We start from the raw sequence: 16,531 nt of genomic DNA, 5'->3' as shown, positions 1-16,531 counted from the left end.
GAGGTCTGCGTCATATTGATTGGAGCTAAAAAAGATGAGTTATTTGTCAGCCTCAGAATTTGAAGGAGGAGAAAACTTTTGAGCTTGATTGCTTTCCCGCAGTGCTGTGCGCAGCGGACAGCCAACTTCAAACAGAGCACGCGTTCCAGGAGAAAATCAATGGCAAGCGGCAGTCACAGCTTACTAAGTGCTTTAAGCAGGACTCACCTGGAGAGATTAGCCACCTTTGTTGTCATTCTCCCCTACATGCTATCAGATGACTCTGAAATTTCATGAAAATCACTTCATCCATTTAAAGGTATAAAAATGGTGCAGAGAATCTTATCATATTCCCAATTCTCTCTCACTGACCATTCATCTTGTCAGTGAGAAAAAATAAGAATAAAATTGATTTGACAGTGGTGGCAAATATATGCAGAGTTTTCTCTGTTTTGACTATTTCAGCCTTCCTAAAGTTCATTTAAGCAACTTAATTAAACCTCTTTAAGGTCCTATAAAATTCACCGAAATTCACCTAAAACAGGATCAGGTCACTGAGTTATTTAAGTTTCAGTACACTGAAATAAATGGTTTATTATCTTTGCCCGAATATTTTCTTGAAATAAGATGCTGCAGATAACTAGAAGTGTGAGGTATTAGCTGGAAAACACATACAAATTCAAATGAGAAATGAACAGTAAAAAGTAAAATAAACATTTTACATGTTTTTCTAAGGTTTTGTCCAGGTGTTTTTCAAAAAAGAGGATACATCAATAAACTAAATGTGTAAATGTGAGTGGAAAAACAAATCAACATAGACAGAAATGTCTATTTAGGAGCTTACAAAAACACTTCTAGAAAACGTAAATTAATAAGAAAGGCTGTTTGTTTATCATTTCTGCGCATTTATGACAGTTTATGATGAGGGGGGTTAAAAACGGCTGTGGAGCACGACCCATAAGCCTTGAGAACATTTAGCCAATCGCTGGCCTTTTAACTAGCTTGAAACTACAGGAAATCTCAGTGACGTACATTCCTTCAGCTCAGGCCCTGTGTAGCTATCGAGGTCATAGCAACAGCACTGGGAGCTTAAATTGGCCCAAGTGAGATGTCAGTGGAAGGCCAAAGCTTGCCTCCATTTTAAGACCCCGTTCAGTCGGTTTGTTTACATGCAGGACAGAGAAATAATGTGGAGGAAATATAAAGGAGTAAATATTTCACTGGATTTAGATCATCTGGACTGCTGACAGTGTGTGAGAATTAAACTTTAGCTGTGTAAACTGTGATTCGGTCTGGGTAATATGGATCTGTGGGTTATGTCATAGTTTCATAGGTTGTTTGTTTTTTGTCTGATCGAAGTGTTTATTGAGCCTGCTGTGGTGGTTGTATCTTGAAATGGTCAGCATTAATGGCACCATGAAGAGTTTATAGCTTTCAAACAATAGGTTGTATAAGTACACCATTTTAACAACAACAAATAGAGCGGTTGTTTTACATATCATAATCATCAAAAATCACCTTAGGAGGCCTGTGAACGGGCTGTCAGATTTCTGTTTTTAAACAAAGTGGGCACACTAGAGATTGAAAACCTCTGTACTATTACATGCATACCCACTGAGGTGCATCTTGCATAAAATGCCCTCAAGGCTGTTAAAACAACTGCATCATGCACCAGTGGCTACCATCCCGCCTCTTCTCTAAGTGCCAGTGCAGGCCAGCCAGCTGGGCCCCCCACCAACCCATCCTGCCTCTCCCTCTCTGTGAGGCTGATGAGCCAGGAACTGTAACAGGTAGACTCCCCAGGTGCTGGGACGTCCTCCCAGCTCACTAAGCTATTGCGCCCCGGCTCAACAAAGCTGAGCTTAATTAACCAAGGGGGTGGGCTACTACTGGCCAATAATGAGCCATGGTGAGAGTAATGTCATAGCATGAAAGGGTGTGGAAGTGGGGGTCCAGGGGTCTTTTTTTGGGCGGTGAATTATGGATTTTAACCATCTGGCCATGCAGGAGGGGTGGGGAGAGGAAAATGATATGGCTGACAGACGACTTTAACAAAGATGTGTCAAGAGAGTGGGGCGTGTCTGAGATCACAAGCTGAATTATAGCAAGCGTGACTGGGCTATTGTTTGGTGTGATGGGTTGGTTATTCACAGCTGGGGCAGCCCAAATTGTTCTTTTATATTCTTTTATTCTGCTTTATTGAAGCCAGAGGGGTTTGGAAAATGATTAACAGACAGCCACAACAAGACAGGCCCATTGTCAACCTTTCCCTCTCAATTTAGTCTCCATCCATTTATTTTCACCGCTGTCTCTGTGATGCAAATTCACAGCCTTGCTTGGTTAACTGTGCCATCACTGGTCAGGCCCCAGAAAATTGGCTGGAATAACACAGCGGGTGCAGCGTGAGTGCCAAAATCAAGGTTTGTCTTTGCCTCTGTTTTCATACAAAACTTGATAATGCGCTGAAAACTTTTTGGGGAAAACTTTGTAACTTTACAAAACTCTCTCAGCAAGAGGTTTACACAGTCTTCTTCACATCCACAGTCATCTCAGATAATACTTTGACATATGCCTATACAACACAGAACAACAAGGTTCATGCAGCCAGCCAAGTCACCCACCATGCTTCATGCTCGCCCCCCCTCCTCCTCCTGCTCTGCTCCTCTGTTATGCTTCTTCCATCTGGTGTCCATTTTGCACCTCTTCTGGCCCTCAGGGGGTCGGGAGCAAGAGAAAACAGGGCCAGCTTAACAAAACCTCTCAAAGTTCACCTCTCCCTGCTGCCACTCCATAAACCCAGCTAGATGGAGTTTTCATGGCAATTAGGGTGGAGAGAGGAGTGGCTCTTTTCCAGGCACCCACTGCTCTTCCTCTGCCACTGGTACCAACACTCTCACATCTTTTACACTGAAGCCATTAGCACGGCTGGCCTGCTGGCAAGGACTAATTGTTGCCCTCTCAGGAAATGACAGTGGCTCTAATGGTCATGCCCTCATTTAGGGCTCCATGAGATCAGAGACATTTGGTTTACTATGACTGGAGGTGTTCAAACCTGAGGAGACATGCTTTTTACTGGACAAGTTTCAGATGCTGTCACTGGATATTTGTGCCACTAAACTTGCTAAGCACTTTGATCTTGTCTTAACTAGTTTAAACGACCCAATTTTGGACAAAAATAAGTTCCATTATCACTGTACATCACAGTTACAGTTTAGTTTTAACAACATTTTATTTAGGGTTTTAGAGTTTCTGTCATCGTTCAAGAAGAAGGAAGGCTGTATTGTGTGTGTTTGGGGATGTGTTTGTATGTGATTGCAGTGTCTACCTGATCATTCAGTTGGGTGGGGAGTGTGTATTCGCTGCAGTTTCTTGACAACACCTGAGTTTGAATGGCACTGTCCTCTCATGGACAAATGTGGCTAAAGGACTTTATTCAAGACATCAAATCGCATAAAACAAATTTTTCTAGGTTAATGAAAAAGACGAGGAAGAATTTATCCTGCATTAGGGAAATCTAATTTTTAAATTATGATGCTATTATTCATTGCACACACACATAGACCCGAAATACACGCATGCCCTATAGACATGCATTATTGGAGAGATGTCAGAGTAAGGGTGCTGCCTCATAGTCTCGCCACCAGACAATCAGAGATCTCCGCCTTCTAACTTGTGAGTCTAGCTGCCTCATAGTCGGCACTCCAAGCAGTTAGGGATATTTATTAACTCTGCCAAGGAGCTTATCTTTTTGGTTTGTTTGTCCGTCAGCAGGATTACTGTAAAAACTACTGGCTCCATTTTAATGGAACTTGGTGAAATGGTGTCGCAATGTAGCATGGCAGGGTGATGCGATGCGCCCAAATGTGGCTGTGCGCGCGCCCCCCAGTGTCTGTGCTGCGACACCTCCCCTCCCCAACACCCTCCCCCCCTCCCATATGTGCAAGTCTTCGAGTTTTGTTGTAATATCTTATTATGTTGCTTATGTGCTGAGGTGTTTTTTTTTTCCTATTCCCACACTGTGCCCCCCTACAGGAGCCTAGTTTGGGAGTTGCTTTTTTTTTTTTCCCCCTCTTCCTCCCTCTTGTTCTCCTTTTTTCATCTAAGTAAATGGGGCGCTGCTCGTGTGGCGACCCACAGTTCTCCTGCTCCTGTCCTCCCCTGTTCTGTTATGTGGGGGTGGGAGGGGCGGGTTTTCAATATTTGTAGTATTTTTTTTGTATGTTTTTAGTCTGTAAAGCGTTTTGGGGTTGCATTTTTGATGTATGAAAGGCGCTATATAAATAAAGTTTGATTGATTGATTGATTGAAAGTGTGTAGGATGGGCCAAGGAGGAGCCCGTTAAAGTTTGTAGTGGGTCAGTATCCCAGTGCACAAATTAGTTTTTACTTTAGTTTATACTGCAAGATAGGGCATTTGGCATCAGCGGAATAAATGTCATGCATATCCAACCAGTGGCAGTAAAGTTCAGTGGTGACACAGCAGCCAATTGTAGAAATATACTGTGTCCATATCACATTCACATTCACAGGTACCAGTATTCCCCTGGGGTAGCCTATACAATTAGCTTCTCAAACTTTAGACAGACAGCAGTCATTATGGGGCACTTTAAGACAGTGGTTGACAGTGGTTTCATGGGAGGACCTTGTAACACCCAGTGGTGGGAAAGTTACCCTCATAATGTAACATATTAGGCTACTAGCTATCTTCATTTGTAAGTGATAAGTTGCTTTACAATATTATTCTCTGTGAAGAGTAATACGTTACTTATTATTAATAGAGTTGGGTATAAAGCATTACAAAGTAACAGGTTAGAGTACTTTGATTACTTTTTGCAGTAACAAGTAACCTAACGTGTTAGTTTGCTGTTTGAGTAATCAAATACTTGAGTATATTTTCAAACAAGACATCAGTTACTTCCGTTACTTTTAGAACGCTGGTCCTTCAGCTCTGAAACAGCAACAACTGTCTTTTGGTTCTAATAACGGAGATAACGTTAAACCTATCAGCCTGAAAGAAGCCATGAAGCTTGTGGCTCGCTACGTGGTCGGAGAAATGCTGCCGCTGTCTACAGTGGAGTCTAAAAAAAAAGGTGGAGGAGGACTCGCTGACAGACAGGTCAGACTCAGGACTTGCATTATGCCTGGTATAGGCCTACATGCTACACGTCTTTTCTGCCCGTTCTGAAAGTCACTATATCATATTACACGATTGTGGAGTCATAAAATCGTGCCTTGACTTGGCCAACAGACATGACACACTACATGGTACTCACCAGCTGTCTCCGGTCGTCTTTCAGACGTGTGTGATGTCATCGGGTTATTCTTGTCCTATTTTTATTACTATCATCTGAGTCACTGTGTCTGTTCATGTGCCAGCCGACATGTTGTTGTAGTCACCAAAAAGGTCAGCAGATAGCAGGAGCTACATTTGAAGCAGCGTATGCAAACATTCAAGCTACTGTATCCTCCACAACCAAGTTCTGACAAATGTTTCAGAATAAAAGCCTATTTAGAAAATGGAGGGATTCTCTCAGCCGAGGTTATAAGGGGCTTTTAATTTGAAAGGAATTCAGGAAGTGTTGAGTTTGAAATGACGGCGCGATATGTTAACTTTGTAAAGACAACGGGAGTGGATGAAAAGTAAAAATATAAACACACAGAGGGATTAATGAATAACGGACCGTCTATAATGTAGTTTGTTTCAAATGAAGCTGGGAGCCTCTGCAGTTGTGGTGAGTAAAAGCCCCGCCGCTATTTGTTAATGTTATTACTTTATGTCTGACCGTGAGGATGTAACATTGTTTGCTAGCTTGATGCTAACGACAGTAACGTTAACTCAGCGGATTGACAAAGTGCCTCTGCTGTTTCACACCATCATTTCCCCCTTTTACTCTGTGTGGTAACATCCCTAGAGGAAATATTAAAAATGCTGGGGTGTTGTTGTCATACAGTTGTCTACGGCAGCAGATTGTTCTGTGTTTCTACTGGTCAAAGTGACGGCTGTGATGGGAGAATTGGATCTCAGTGAAGGGCAAGTGGTCCATAACTTTAATTTTGGAGACAAAATAATGTAGGCTTAGCGCCCTGTGGTCCATTGCTCAATAGGAAATGTAGAATACTCAAAAGTACTTTAAAAGTGCTTGAGTTACTTTACTCAGGGAGTAACGCAGTAAAGTAACGGGTTACTTTAAAAAAAAGTAATGCAGTAAAGTACTTTGATTACTTTTAAAGTAACCCTTACCCAACTCTGCTTATTACACTACTTTTGCATTACTTTGACCAAAATGAGCTCAGAGGAACTAATGTTGATTTTAAATGGATGAGGGTCATGTTGTTTCACAGCAGGTAATCAAAGCACAGAAGCTCCACTTTATTACAGTTCATTTCAAATCCAGTCCTGCGCAGGTCTGACCCATTCATGCACTCACATACAGTGGTTACTACTTTGTATTAAAATTCCTTTTTTATATTAATAATAGTGTGATGATAAAGAACAATTAAATAGCCCAGACCTTTTAAAGTAAACAAATAGCCTTGAACACAGGTACAGGCAAAGCTACAAAAGCACCGGAGAGAGAACTGTCCATAAGAATGGGATGGTGTGCCAGTGTTGCTCTGCAGTTGTAGGGGATGTGAATGGAAAGACATTTAACAAATACTAACATCACCCAGATGTGCCAATCACAGGGACAAGGAAAAAACAAACCGGAGGCCAACTCCTTATCCCTGCTACTTTCTAGCAGTCTCAGTATGCAAAAGCAGAACAGGATATGTTGTAGACAGTGCAGGTATATTAATGGAAACACACTGAACATGAAAATTCCGCACAGGACAGCATGGCCCAGATGTGCAGATCACTGGCACCCTTCTATAATGTCTGTAATGACATTACAAGACACAGCAACCTTCAGAGGAAATGTTTCATTTGGCGTAGTGGCAGAAGTGGATCAGTGTGGATGAATGTAAAATGAAAACAATAAACAGTTTATTTCAGGCGGTAACGCATTACATGACATTGTAAATGTGTTAATATTATCCAAAATCCTGTTGTTAATGTGTTATATTACTTTGGGACTGAGTAATATATACTGAATCGAATTACTTATGTAATGCATTACCTCCAACACTGGTAACACGTGTGTGACAATTAAATATCAAAGATTTTCATTTTGGTCTGTTAAGTCTTGTCTATGGTGGAATGAGGTAACACAATGGTGATTGAGCGTATGGCCCACTGATGAAAGTATTACAATCTTTATATAGCAGTATTATAAACTGGGTGTTTGTAGACAAAATGCTGTATTAAATTAAAGTACCACAATTTAAGACAATGCTAATTTTCAACATTTTTTGACAGCGGATCATTTGGTATATTGCAAGACATAATGGAACAGTCAGAAGCAGCCACAGTGAGTTGTTAGATGAAGAGCTCCGGGGTGACAGGCTGCAGACCTCCAACTTAGCCAGGTAACCAATTCTTTCACTGTGCCCTGCTGGCTGCAGACTCAGGCCATGTTTACACAAAAACGATCCACTGATAACAGAATTGTTTCTCATTTTCGTTTTAAAAAAGTTCTGCATTTAGACGTTAACATTTTGATAACAATCGCCGTGCACACAGAAAAATGACCAAAAACGCTGCAGTATACATGCCAGGCCAGGCACCCAAAACAGCGCTGTCGTGTAAAGGATCAGCCAAAATGCAACTAAAGTTTACCGTTTTCAGTTGAAATCATTGTCATATAAATGGGACCTCATGGTGTGTGCAGCATAAAATCAAAATATGGTTACTCACAGAGTGATGGAAAAAGGCAGATGAGATGATGCCGCTTGGCCTTGTTAATGAAACATTTACATTTAAAAAAACACCCAGATGGAACTTTTGATAGGAACACTGTTCTCTGCAGTTTATGCAGTAAGGAATTTTCGTACCATTGGAGTACCTCAAGCCTGAAATATCACTTCAATGCAAAGCTTTAGCAGTGCACCCAAGGTCTGAGCTAGCACAGCCTCTGATGCTAACAGTAACAGCCAGCCTTGTCAAGTCACACTTGAGGCATTCAGATGCAGACTGAGTAAGGCTACCTGTGACAGACTAACGCCATTACAAAATGGATTGCAATGGACTGCAGACCAGTTTTGGTGGTAGAGTACAGGAAAATTCAGCAGCTTTACGACGCATCTGCCAAAAATGATTTGAACTGAAATGTTTTGAACACTTTCAGTGCAAAAACTGATGTATGCAATTAAGTTAGATTAATCACAGAGCATGTAATTAATTATTTTTTTCTTTTAATCGGTTGACAGGCCAATAAAAATGCAATATATTCTGAAATTCTGTTAATGTATCATTCTGTAGCAGTATGGGACATGCACATACCACTAAGATTCATTCAAAGTCCTGTGTGACACACATACACACCCACACACACCCACACAAACAGACAAACAAACACACACACAGGAAAAAACCTTTTCAACTCTTGCTGCAGTGCAATACATCGTCAAGCAGACAAAGACAAAAGACAAAAATGTCGCTGCTATTTTAACTTTCTGGAGTTGTAAAATCCTGTGATTGAGTGCTTCAGGGCAGTACGTTGGCATCTGATAAGCCTTTAAATTTAACTGGACTTACTGGATTGTATCACCAGTAACTGAATCACCATGCCCCCACACAGAGCTGTCAGTGTGAATGACAGCTTAGTAGTGTATGGGGTTCTAAGGATGGTGTATACAGCAAAATGGCCTCTAGGGCCCGCTATGAAGGATTTTTAATTTATTGAAAAAATATATAGTTCTGTGCAATATGTTCGGCCAGTTGACGAAAGTGATGAAATCAAATATTTCTACCAAATTCTTATATTATTCTTACATCACTTTAGAGAATAAATCAAAACATATTCATTTGATCTCATGCTCAAGACACATGATAAAAGCATCTTCTACATGTATTAGAATACAAAGAAATCCAGATTTTATCTTGACTTTACCCCCACCGCCCCCACCCCATCCCCTCTGTTCCCCTGAACACACACACACACACACACACACATTAACACACAGACCAATCCTCTAATGCACAGCACACCATCTAATTAAGTCACTGAGCATTTCATTGAGATCATTAAGAGAGTCTTGTTAAGATTTGATGCTCAATCAGCTCTGAGGTTACAGTCTGGTGGTGACAGCATTCTCACAGTCAGATACAATCTGCCAAATATATTACAGTCCAACATAAAGAATGTGTTTGGGCAAAAAAGACTTTCTGGTCATTTTTTTGTGTAGTACTTTTGGTTGACCACAACTGTGTCTCAGTTTGTACTAACTCAAAAGGCACATGTCATCTTAAAGAATTAAAATAGTACCATGAACAATTATGACTTACTTATTAATGACAAATATGTTTGTTTGTTTGTTTTCATCTGGCTCTGACTAAAGTGCTGTTAAATGTCATTAAGATCTCTGCCCCTTTCAGTCCTTATGTTCCATTGTTCATTCCCAACATGCAAATAATGGCCCAATTACAGCAGCAACACAAACATCACTGTATGAGTAAAGCCTATTTTATTCATCCAATCACAGCAGGTCCTACCCAAACAGACAGAATCACATATTGGTTAAGGATGACTCATTAAAATACAGTTTGTTTTCCCAAGGAAATTAACAGATTATTTGGACTGTACCCTGCTGTTATAATGATTTTAGCGATGTTGGCATTTGAACAAGATCCCATCCATGGCAGACCTTAGTTCAGTCCAATAGCTGCTGCTAAACCTGCAGCAAAGCTCCAGCACGATATCAGGCTTTTTTATGTATAACATGCTACACATTATATTTTAATTATTACAGATGAATAATTTGCTTTACTTGATATTTGATCTAACTAAATCTGTAAACCTCTTGCATTGTTTATGCAGAGATGATAACACTGACAATGAACAAGCTCTTTGAAAAAAAGTATATGAAAGTTACTGAAATTCATAACTAGACTGCTGTCAGTGTTGTAGTATAAAAAGTTTTATTGTGAATGCACTTTAAAAACAAAGTTACAGAATATTCACTCAGTGCATCAATTACTACTTTTAGACATGAGCTTTTACACTGTCCCATCATAACTGTTAAAAGTTAAAAACCCTTCTCCAAGCTACTTCCCTTTATCTACATTGACTTCATTGTGATTATATTTCATAGATAAAATCAGTGGATAATGGCTACAACCTGAATTCATATGATCAAGGTACTTGATTATCAGGGTGCAGTCCCCCTGATGATGTTCGCCATACAGATGTAAGAATTTTTTTCACAACAAAAGAAAGCTTTGGTGCAGACCCTTTTTGTCGACCTTCATCTCTTAAACTCTCATCCCTGTTTGTTCGTTCACAGAGGCTCATGTGTTTGTCTACCCAAAGCTGTGAGTGATTACTGTTCATTGGAAGGGGCAGCCCTTTAATTAGTCAGGGGTCTCTGGGGAGCCATTACCACGGGGGAATCTTGCCCCTCTTTATTAGCCCATTTTAATATTGACTATGCAAAGAGGTACACAGGGTGGGGCAATTTGGTTTCCTCAGACGGGACACCAGCTCCTGTGAATATGCATGCTGGGACGTGGGCTGTGGAGTAGTTGGGGGTTGCAGGGACACGTGACAGGGGTGATGGATGACCCGGGTCGAGCATCATCTGGGGTCCCTCACACCGTAACAAAAGAGGTTGCAAGTTCCATCGGACTTAATAAAGACACTATGGAAATGTAGCAGCAGAAAATGAGAGGTAAGAAACATTTCTGATGAAAGGGCTGTAAAGGGTGACGAAAGTCATGTAGATAGGGAAAATATGAACAAAATATCTGGACCTTGAGTCTCAAAGTGAGACAGATGAGTTGTCCTGGACCTTATAAGGATTTGGTGTCTTGCCCAACAGCATATTGGTTGAATGCCTGCCAACACTGGAGTTTGAATCAGGAGCCCTGCAGTTAAAGGAGGACATGCCATGATAGAAAATAACCATAAAGTAAAGTGTCATACATAGATCTGCAAACAATGATGGCATTAGAATAAACTTTGATAGTAACAACCATTTTTTCCAAAAATGAAGTCATTCCAGTCAAAGTCACCTTTTTCTCTTGTACTTAAGTTACATAAGGGTGAACCCATCACCGTGTGCACACTAATTCCTGCCAAGGACAGACTTGATCTCTTCCAATTTCATCCCTACACCTCTTTGTAAGCTACTTTAATTAAAAGTCAAAGAGGAAAACGAACATATTTCACTCCACAAGTCTCTCTTTCGCTTACTTTCCTTTTTTCTCTCTCTCTCATTGAATCAATTTTCATAGGTCTGCCATTGTTCCCCGACTCAGCTGCTTATTTCAAATGATGTCAAATCAAGTGGCACATCACAGGGGCAGACTAATTACCAGCCCTGATGCATGTATTTTAGCCTTCTTGTTTGGGAATAGAGAGATTAAGGACTTGAGAGACATATGTTGTCAAGCACCGACCTTGGAGAGACCTGAGACGCATCTTTCACCGCTAAAGTGGCTTCAGCGGTGTATCAAACCTCTCAGAAACCTCCCGAATGCAATTACAGCAGGGGATTATGTCCCTTACTCTACACAAGGATAAACTCAAATTGGCCACAGTGTGTGTTTAAGTGTATGTTTTTTTGTGCATGTGGAAGTGGAAGGGCTTGTTATTGGCAGCTGATCCCCCCTCAAGGCCTCTGTTTCATCATGCAGGCCTGGCATCCTGTTTGGGCTGGAGCAGCCTGGTCGTCAAAACGATTTCCCGACTCTGTTTGAGTGATGACAGTCAGGGTGTTTCTGATGTTTATGAGATGTGACTTCAAACAGTTTTTCTGCAGCAGTAGCGGAGGTATTGTGGTATTTCTGCATGGCAGAACGACACACCCTTTGCCCCTTTTGGTGATTTGAGAGCTGAAATGAAAGGATTATTTTACTAAAAAACCAACAACCCCACTTTTTTATCTGAAATATTTCATTGCAGCCTATAAATACAAATCTGAATATTTATCCATCCATTATCTGTAAATTGCTTATCCTAATCTGTGTTGCAGGGGGGCGGTAGTCAATCAGCTGTCATCAGGCGAAAGGCTAGATACAAAATTTTAAGAAATAAGTTTCCAAATTAAATATGGAAAGATGGAAAGTAATAGAAACTATTATTGTACATTTGTCATGTGTACATCACTTGCAGACATGCAATTTAAAAGTAGTTTAAGCAACAAAAGAATGTGGTTAGGTCTGGAAAAAAGTAAGTACAGTTATAACTGTTACGTGACATACATCACTACCGTAGCATGCCACACATACTAACTTTACTTTGTTAAAAAATGACAAAATAACTCTAAAGTCCAGAGTTTGTTTGACCCAGCCACCAACACTCTCATCCGTCCTATAGAGACTTTCTCGCTCATTATACAGCTGCAAAAGGTGCTTCTCTGCATTGGTATCTGACGCTGAGATCAGTAACAAATTGGTGGTATTTGATGAACTGCAGGCTGATTTGTCAGATGCCAGCTTTTATTTGCTGCAGTGTGTAGTTACAGATATTCAAACAAGTCTTCTAACCCATATGACCACATCATTTGTATGTTCATACCCTTTGCATACGACCCATAGGAACGTTTCTTAAATTAGCACCCCTACTGATGGACAAAAGAATAACTCATACATGACCGTTACATGGCCGCAGGCATAAGCATGTGGGTTATGTTGTGAGTTAGGTTTCGACAACAAAACTGCCCAAAGTATCTTCATTGAACAGTTTGTAAGATATCCTGGAAAAATGCAGTCACAGTTGTTCGCATGATATCCTAGTGATATCCCTAGATATCCTATGATATCCCTGAAGTATTGCCTCACAAATGACTTCACGTCTTTAAGGTGAAGTTATGTTATTAACGTAAAGTTATGGTGATTAGGTTTAGGAAAAGAAACATAGTGAGGATGTACCTTAAAATGACTCAGAGGTAGCCCAAAGTTCACACAGTTCCAAACACACGTCTCCGGGGGAAAGACCTGGGGGAAAGTCAGGGTTTTTGTGATCATTTCTCCTCACAACCTGCCTCTTCACAAGGGACTGCGTCCTTGTTTTGGCTTCACTTTTATAAATAGATTTTAATAATAACTAGGTAGTGGACACCAAGATGCCGCCCAGCCATTCCAGTGGAGTTGTTTGCCTGGCACATATGCCAAAAACGGTTTCTAGCTTTTGAGTTCACTCCAGCAGTATGCAGCCCACTGAATATGCACAGTGGTGTTTTTCCCACTGGCTCTGCCTGCAGGTTCCAGCTAGCCTCAGAGACTGCACATTGTGATGATGTCACAGAATTTTAAATCAATTTCCTCTGCACCAGGAAAGTTTTACAAATATTAAACCTCCATGGCTAAAAAATTCAGAATAGAAAGAGTCATAATTAACCTAGTCTCGCCACCAGACAATGAGAGATCTCCGCCTTCTGATAGTCTGGGGACACTCCTTTCTAAAGTGTGTTTAACACACCGGCGAAAACGGCCGGCAACAAAGCAACGCCTCTTGCATTTTTGAAAAGGACACGCCTTCTTGGAAATATGCGCTCCCCCTTTTCTCGTCCGCAAGGAAACAAACACACAGCTTGAAAATGGATGCCGAGAGATTAAACTCCGTTTTATCAAACATGTACTCATCCGTGAAGAAAATATTTTTTCCAGCGGATGTCTTAGTTACAACATGATTGAGCTAACTGGAGTAGTTTCATGTCGTATCTGACAATGGGAGGCTTTTAACAGATGACGTCCTGATGTTAGCTTTGCTGCTGCTGTTAGCTGTCCCTGTCAGCTGCAGCCACTGATGCTTTCTAGACATCGTGATTTCCCAAAACTGAATAAATACCACACATAGCAACACAAAACTGCTTTGCTAGCTCAATCATGTTGTAACTAAGATATCCGCTGGATAAGATATTTTTTCACGGATTTTAATGAGTTATTACCTATTACAGACACTGCTAACAGCTAACAGGGCTAACAGCTAACGGTTAGCCCAGCTAAACGTGCACACAGAAATAGTAATGTTTGTTCAGTCATTGTGTTTATAGACTTTACAAACATCAGATTAGTCTAAACGGTGATACAGTGATGTGAAAAAAAAAAAATATATATACATATATATATATATATATATATATATATATATGAGATGAGTCATGGCCTTGTAAAGGATTATGTTTGTTTCTTTTAGTTGGCGAGAACGTGTCGCCGCAAACGCGACAAACATCCACTAACTTTGACGGCGTTTTCTGCGTGCACGGCTGAGCCATTTTGTACCGCTACACGTGTTTCTAGTGGGACTATGTTTACAAGCACAAGAGTTCAGCGAGCCACCGAAGGACCGCCCTGCAGATTTACTATTGGTTCTGCAACGTAGAGAGTTTTTTTAAACTCTGAAATTGTACATACATGTACCATCTAAACACAAAATCAGGGAGAAAGTCATCAGTCTTTAGTTAAGCAAAGCGTCTAAAGACTGACTTGTGAGTCTATAATTAACCTTGTTTGCAGACATGACTTTTACAGTAGTGGCCTATGAGGGAAACACTGCAAGGCTGATTGTCTTTCCTGGGGGCCTGCTTTTTAAAAAGGGTAATATCATTCATCTTTATATATAGTCTGTCAACCAAACTAATGCTGACTCAAGTGATTAAAGTAGATTATCAGACTTTCATACAGCTCTTTTTTTTTTTCGAGAAAAGAAAATACAAAAAAAACTTTGTACACCTTTTTTTCCCCACAAATCTGATAGTACCAACACCTGTAAACACACCTTGATGTGTAAAATTAATGGTGTTCCCCTTTTAAGATATGAAAAGGCAAAAGTATCAGTTTCCATGAGGACTGTAAAGAAGCCACAAGCTCTCTTGTGGGTCAACTACAAATAATCAGGTAAATTTGCATTTCATGTTTTTGAGAACCAATAAAAAGAGTGTTTCACACAGAATGAGTAAGCAGGCTGGGTTTTCTTTAAATGAAATGTGGCAGCCCAGAGGGAAAATATGAACATGTCAGACACCTGGGTTACCAAATGAATCCCTCCTGATACATACAACAGTGTCTTATAACTCAATTTTTAAAGTCTTTTTTTTTTGTCAGATTTCCCTTCAACTTGAGAAACATTTGAGCCAAATGGGACTTTCCACCCCTGAGCAGTCACAATAAAGCCATGGGGAAAGGTGTTCTCCGTGATTCTCCTCTCCTCCTCTCAGCCACAGAGAGGTCACATGTGCACCAGAGATTGAGGGGCATTAGTGCTCCATGGCAATCAAAGGCAGAGGATAGAGAGGGAGGGAAGCAGGGATATAAAGGGACTCGGTTGGGCGCCAAAGCAGCCCCTCTGCACCCAGTGCCTTTTAATTAGGCTCACAGCAGGGACGCTGCACAGACACACACACCGCTCATCACTCACACACAGATGCATGCACATGCTCATATAAACTGACAGTCATATATCTTTTTCTGCTTCATTATTCCTAAATACGTGTCATCTCTGATTTCTGTTAAATTGGGGGTTTGCTGTCCTAGAGTTGTCAAGGGAGCAAAGAGGTCTTGTTAAGATGTTCTGTGACACTTTTATTTCAGGTAATCCTGTTATGTCATGGACTTTTTGTCCAACAAAGGGATTATAGGTGTCGTATATGTTCAGTCACATTAATTTATGACCTCTGAAGCATTGCAAGTCCCTGTATCCAATGTCTATCTCCAAAATATACAAATTCATTTTTAATGAAATTCTTCATTTTCATTTCTTCATTTTCTTCATTTACTACATGGCAAAAAGATATTTTTATTTGATAGAGATGTTAAAATGATCACGTTGGTGACTGAAGTGGGCATTGTTTTCTAAGTTCATGCATTTAATTCCCGGAAGTTGTATATTATACTTGTTAAATAATTGATTATGAAAAATTGCAGATCAAATCTTAACCCACTTTAGCAAGAATTATTTTTTGTTCCCCTATCTAAAAAATCCACAGCAATGTCAGCCCATTAGATGTATTGACAAGATTTTTTTTTTTTTCCAAACAGAGGCACTGAAACACAGTTCACCATCTGCCTGTACTCCTCTGTTTGCTGACATTTGGTCAGCGACCTATAACCTTGCAGGGAAATGTCATGACACTAAAAGTCACCCTTATACAACAGAGCCTATGAAACCTTACTAGGTAGAACCACTCAACAGTGTTGAAACAGTGTTGAATCTAAATGTCTTGTAACGCACAAACAGGAAACTAGAAAAATCATCTCATGACTATGAACAAGCACCTTTGAGAGCTTGATTTGTGACTTGGAAATGTGATAAGTTAGGGTGGTGCTGTGATTTTTCAACCCAGTCTTACTCCAAAGTTGTCAAATACCGGTGATGGCCAGTGACTTACTTCATCGGTAACCGACGAAAAAAAGCTGTGCTTTCATGTCAGCATGATACGTGGCCAGTCGCTGTTAGTCTGTAAAGGCGTCTGGCAACGTCAGGGGGAAATGCTGCCACACAACAACCTAAGTT

This window comes from Epinephelus lanceolatus, chromosome 11 (assembly GCF_041903045.1).
Source record: "Epinephelus lanceolatus isolate andai-2023 chromosome 11, ASM4190304v1, whole genome shotgun sequence".
Taxonomy (NCBI): Eukaryota; Metazoa; Chordata; class Actinopteri; order Perciformes; family Serranidae; genus Epinephelus; species Epinephelus lanceolatus.
This window is presented reverse-complemented; position numbering follows the sequence as displayed.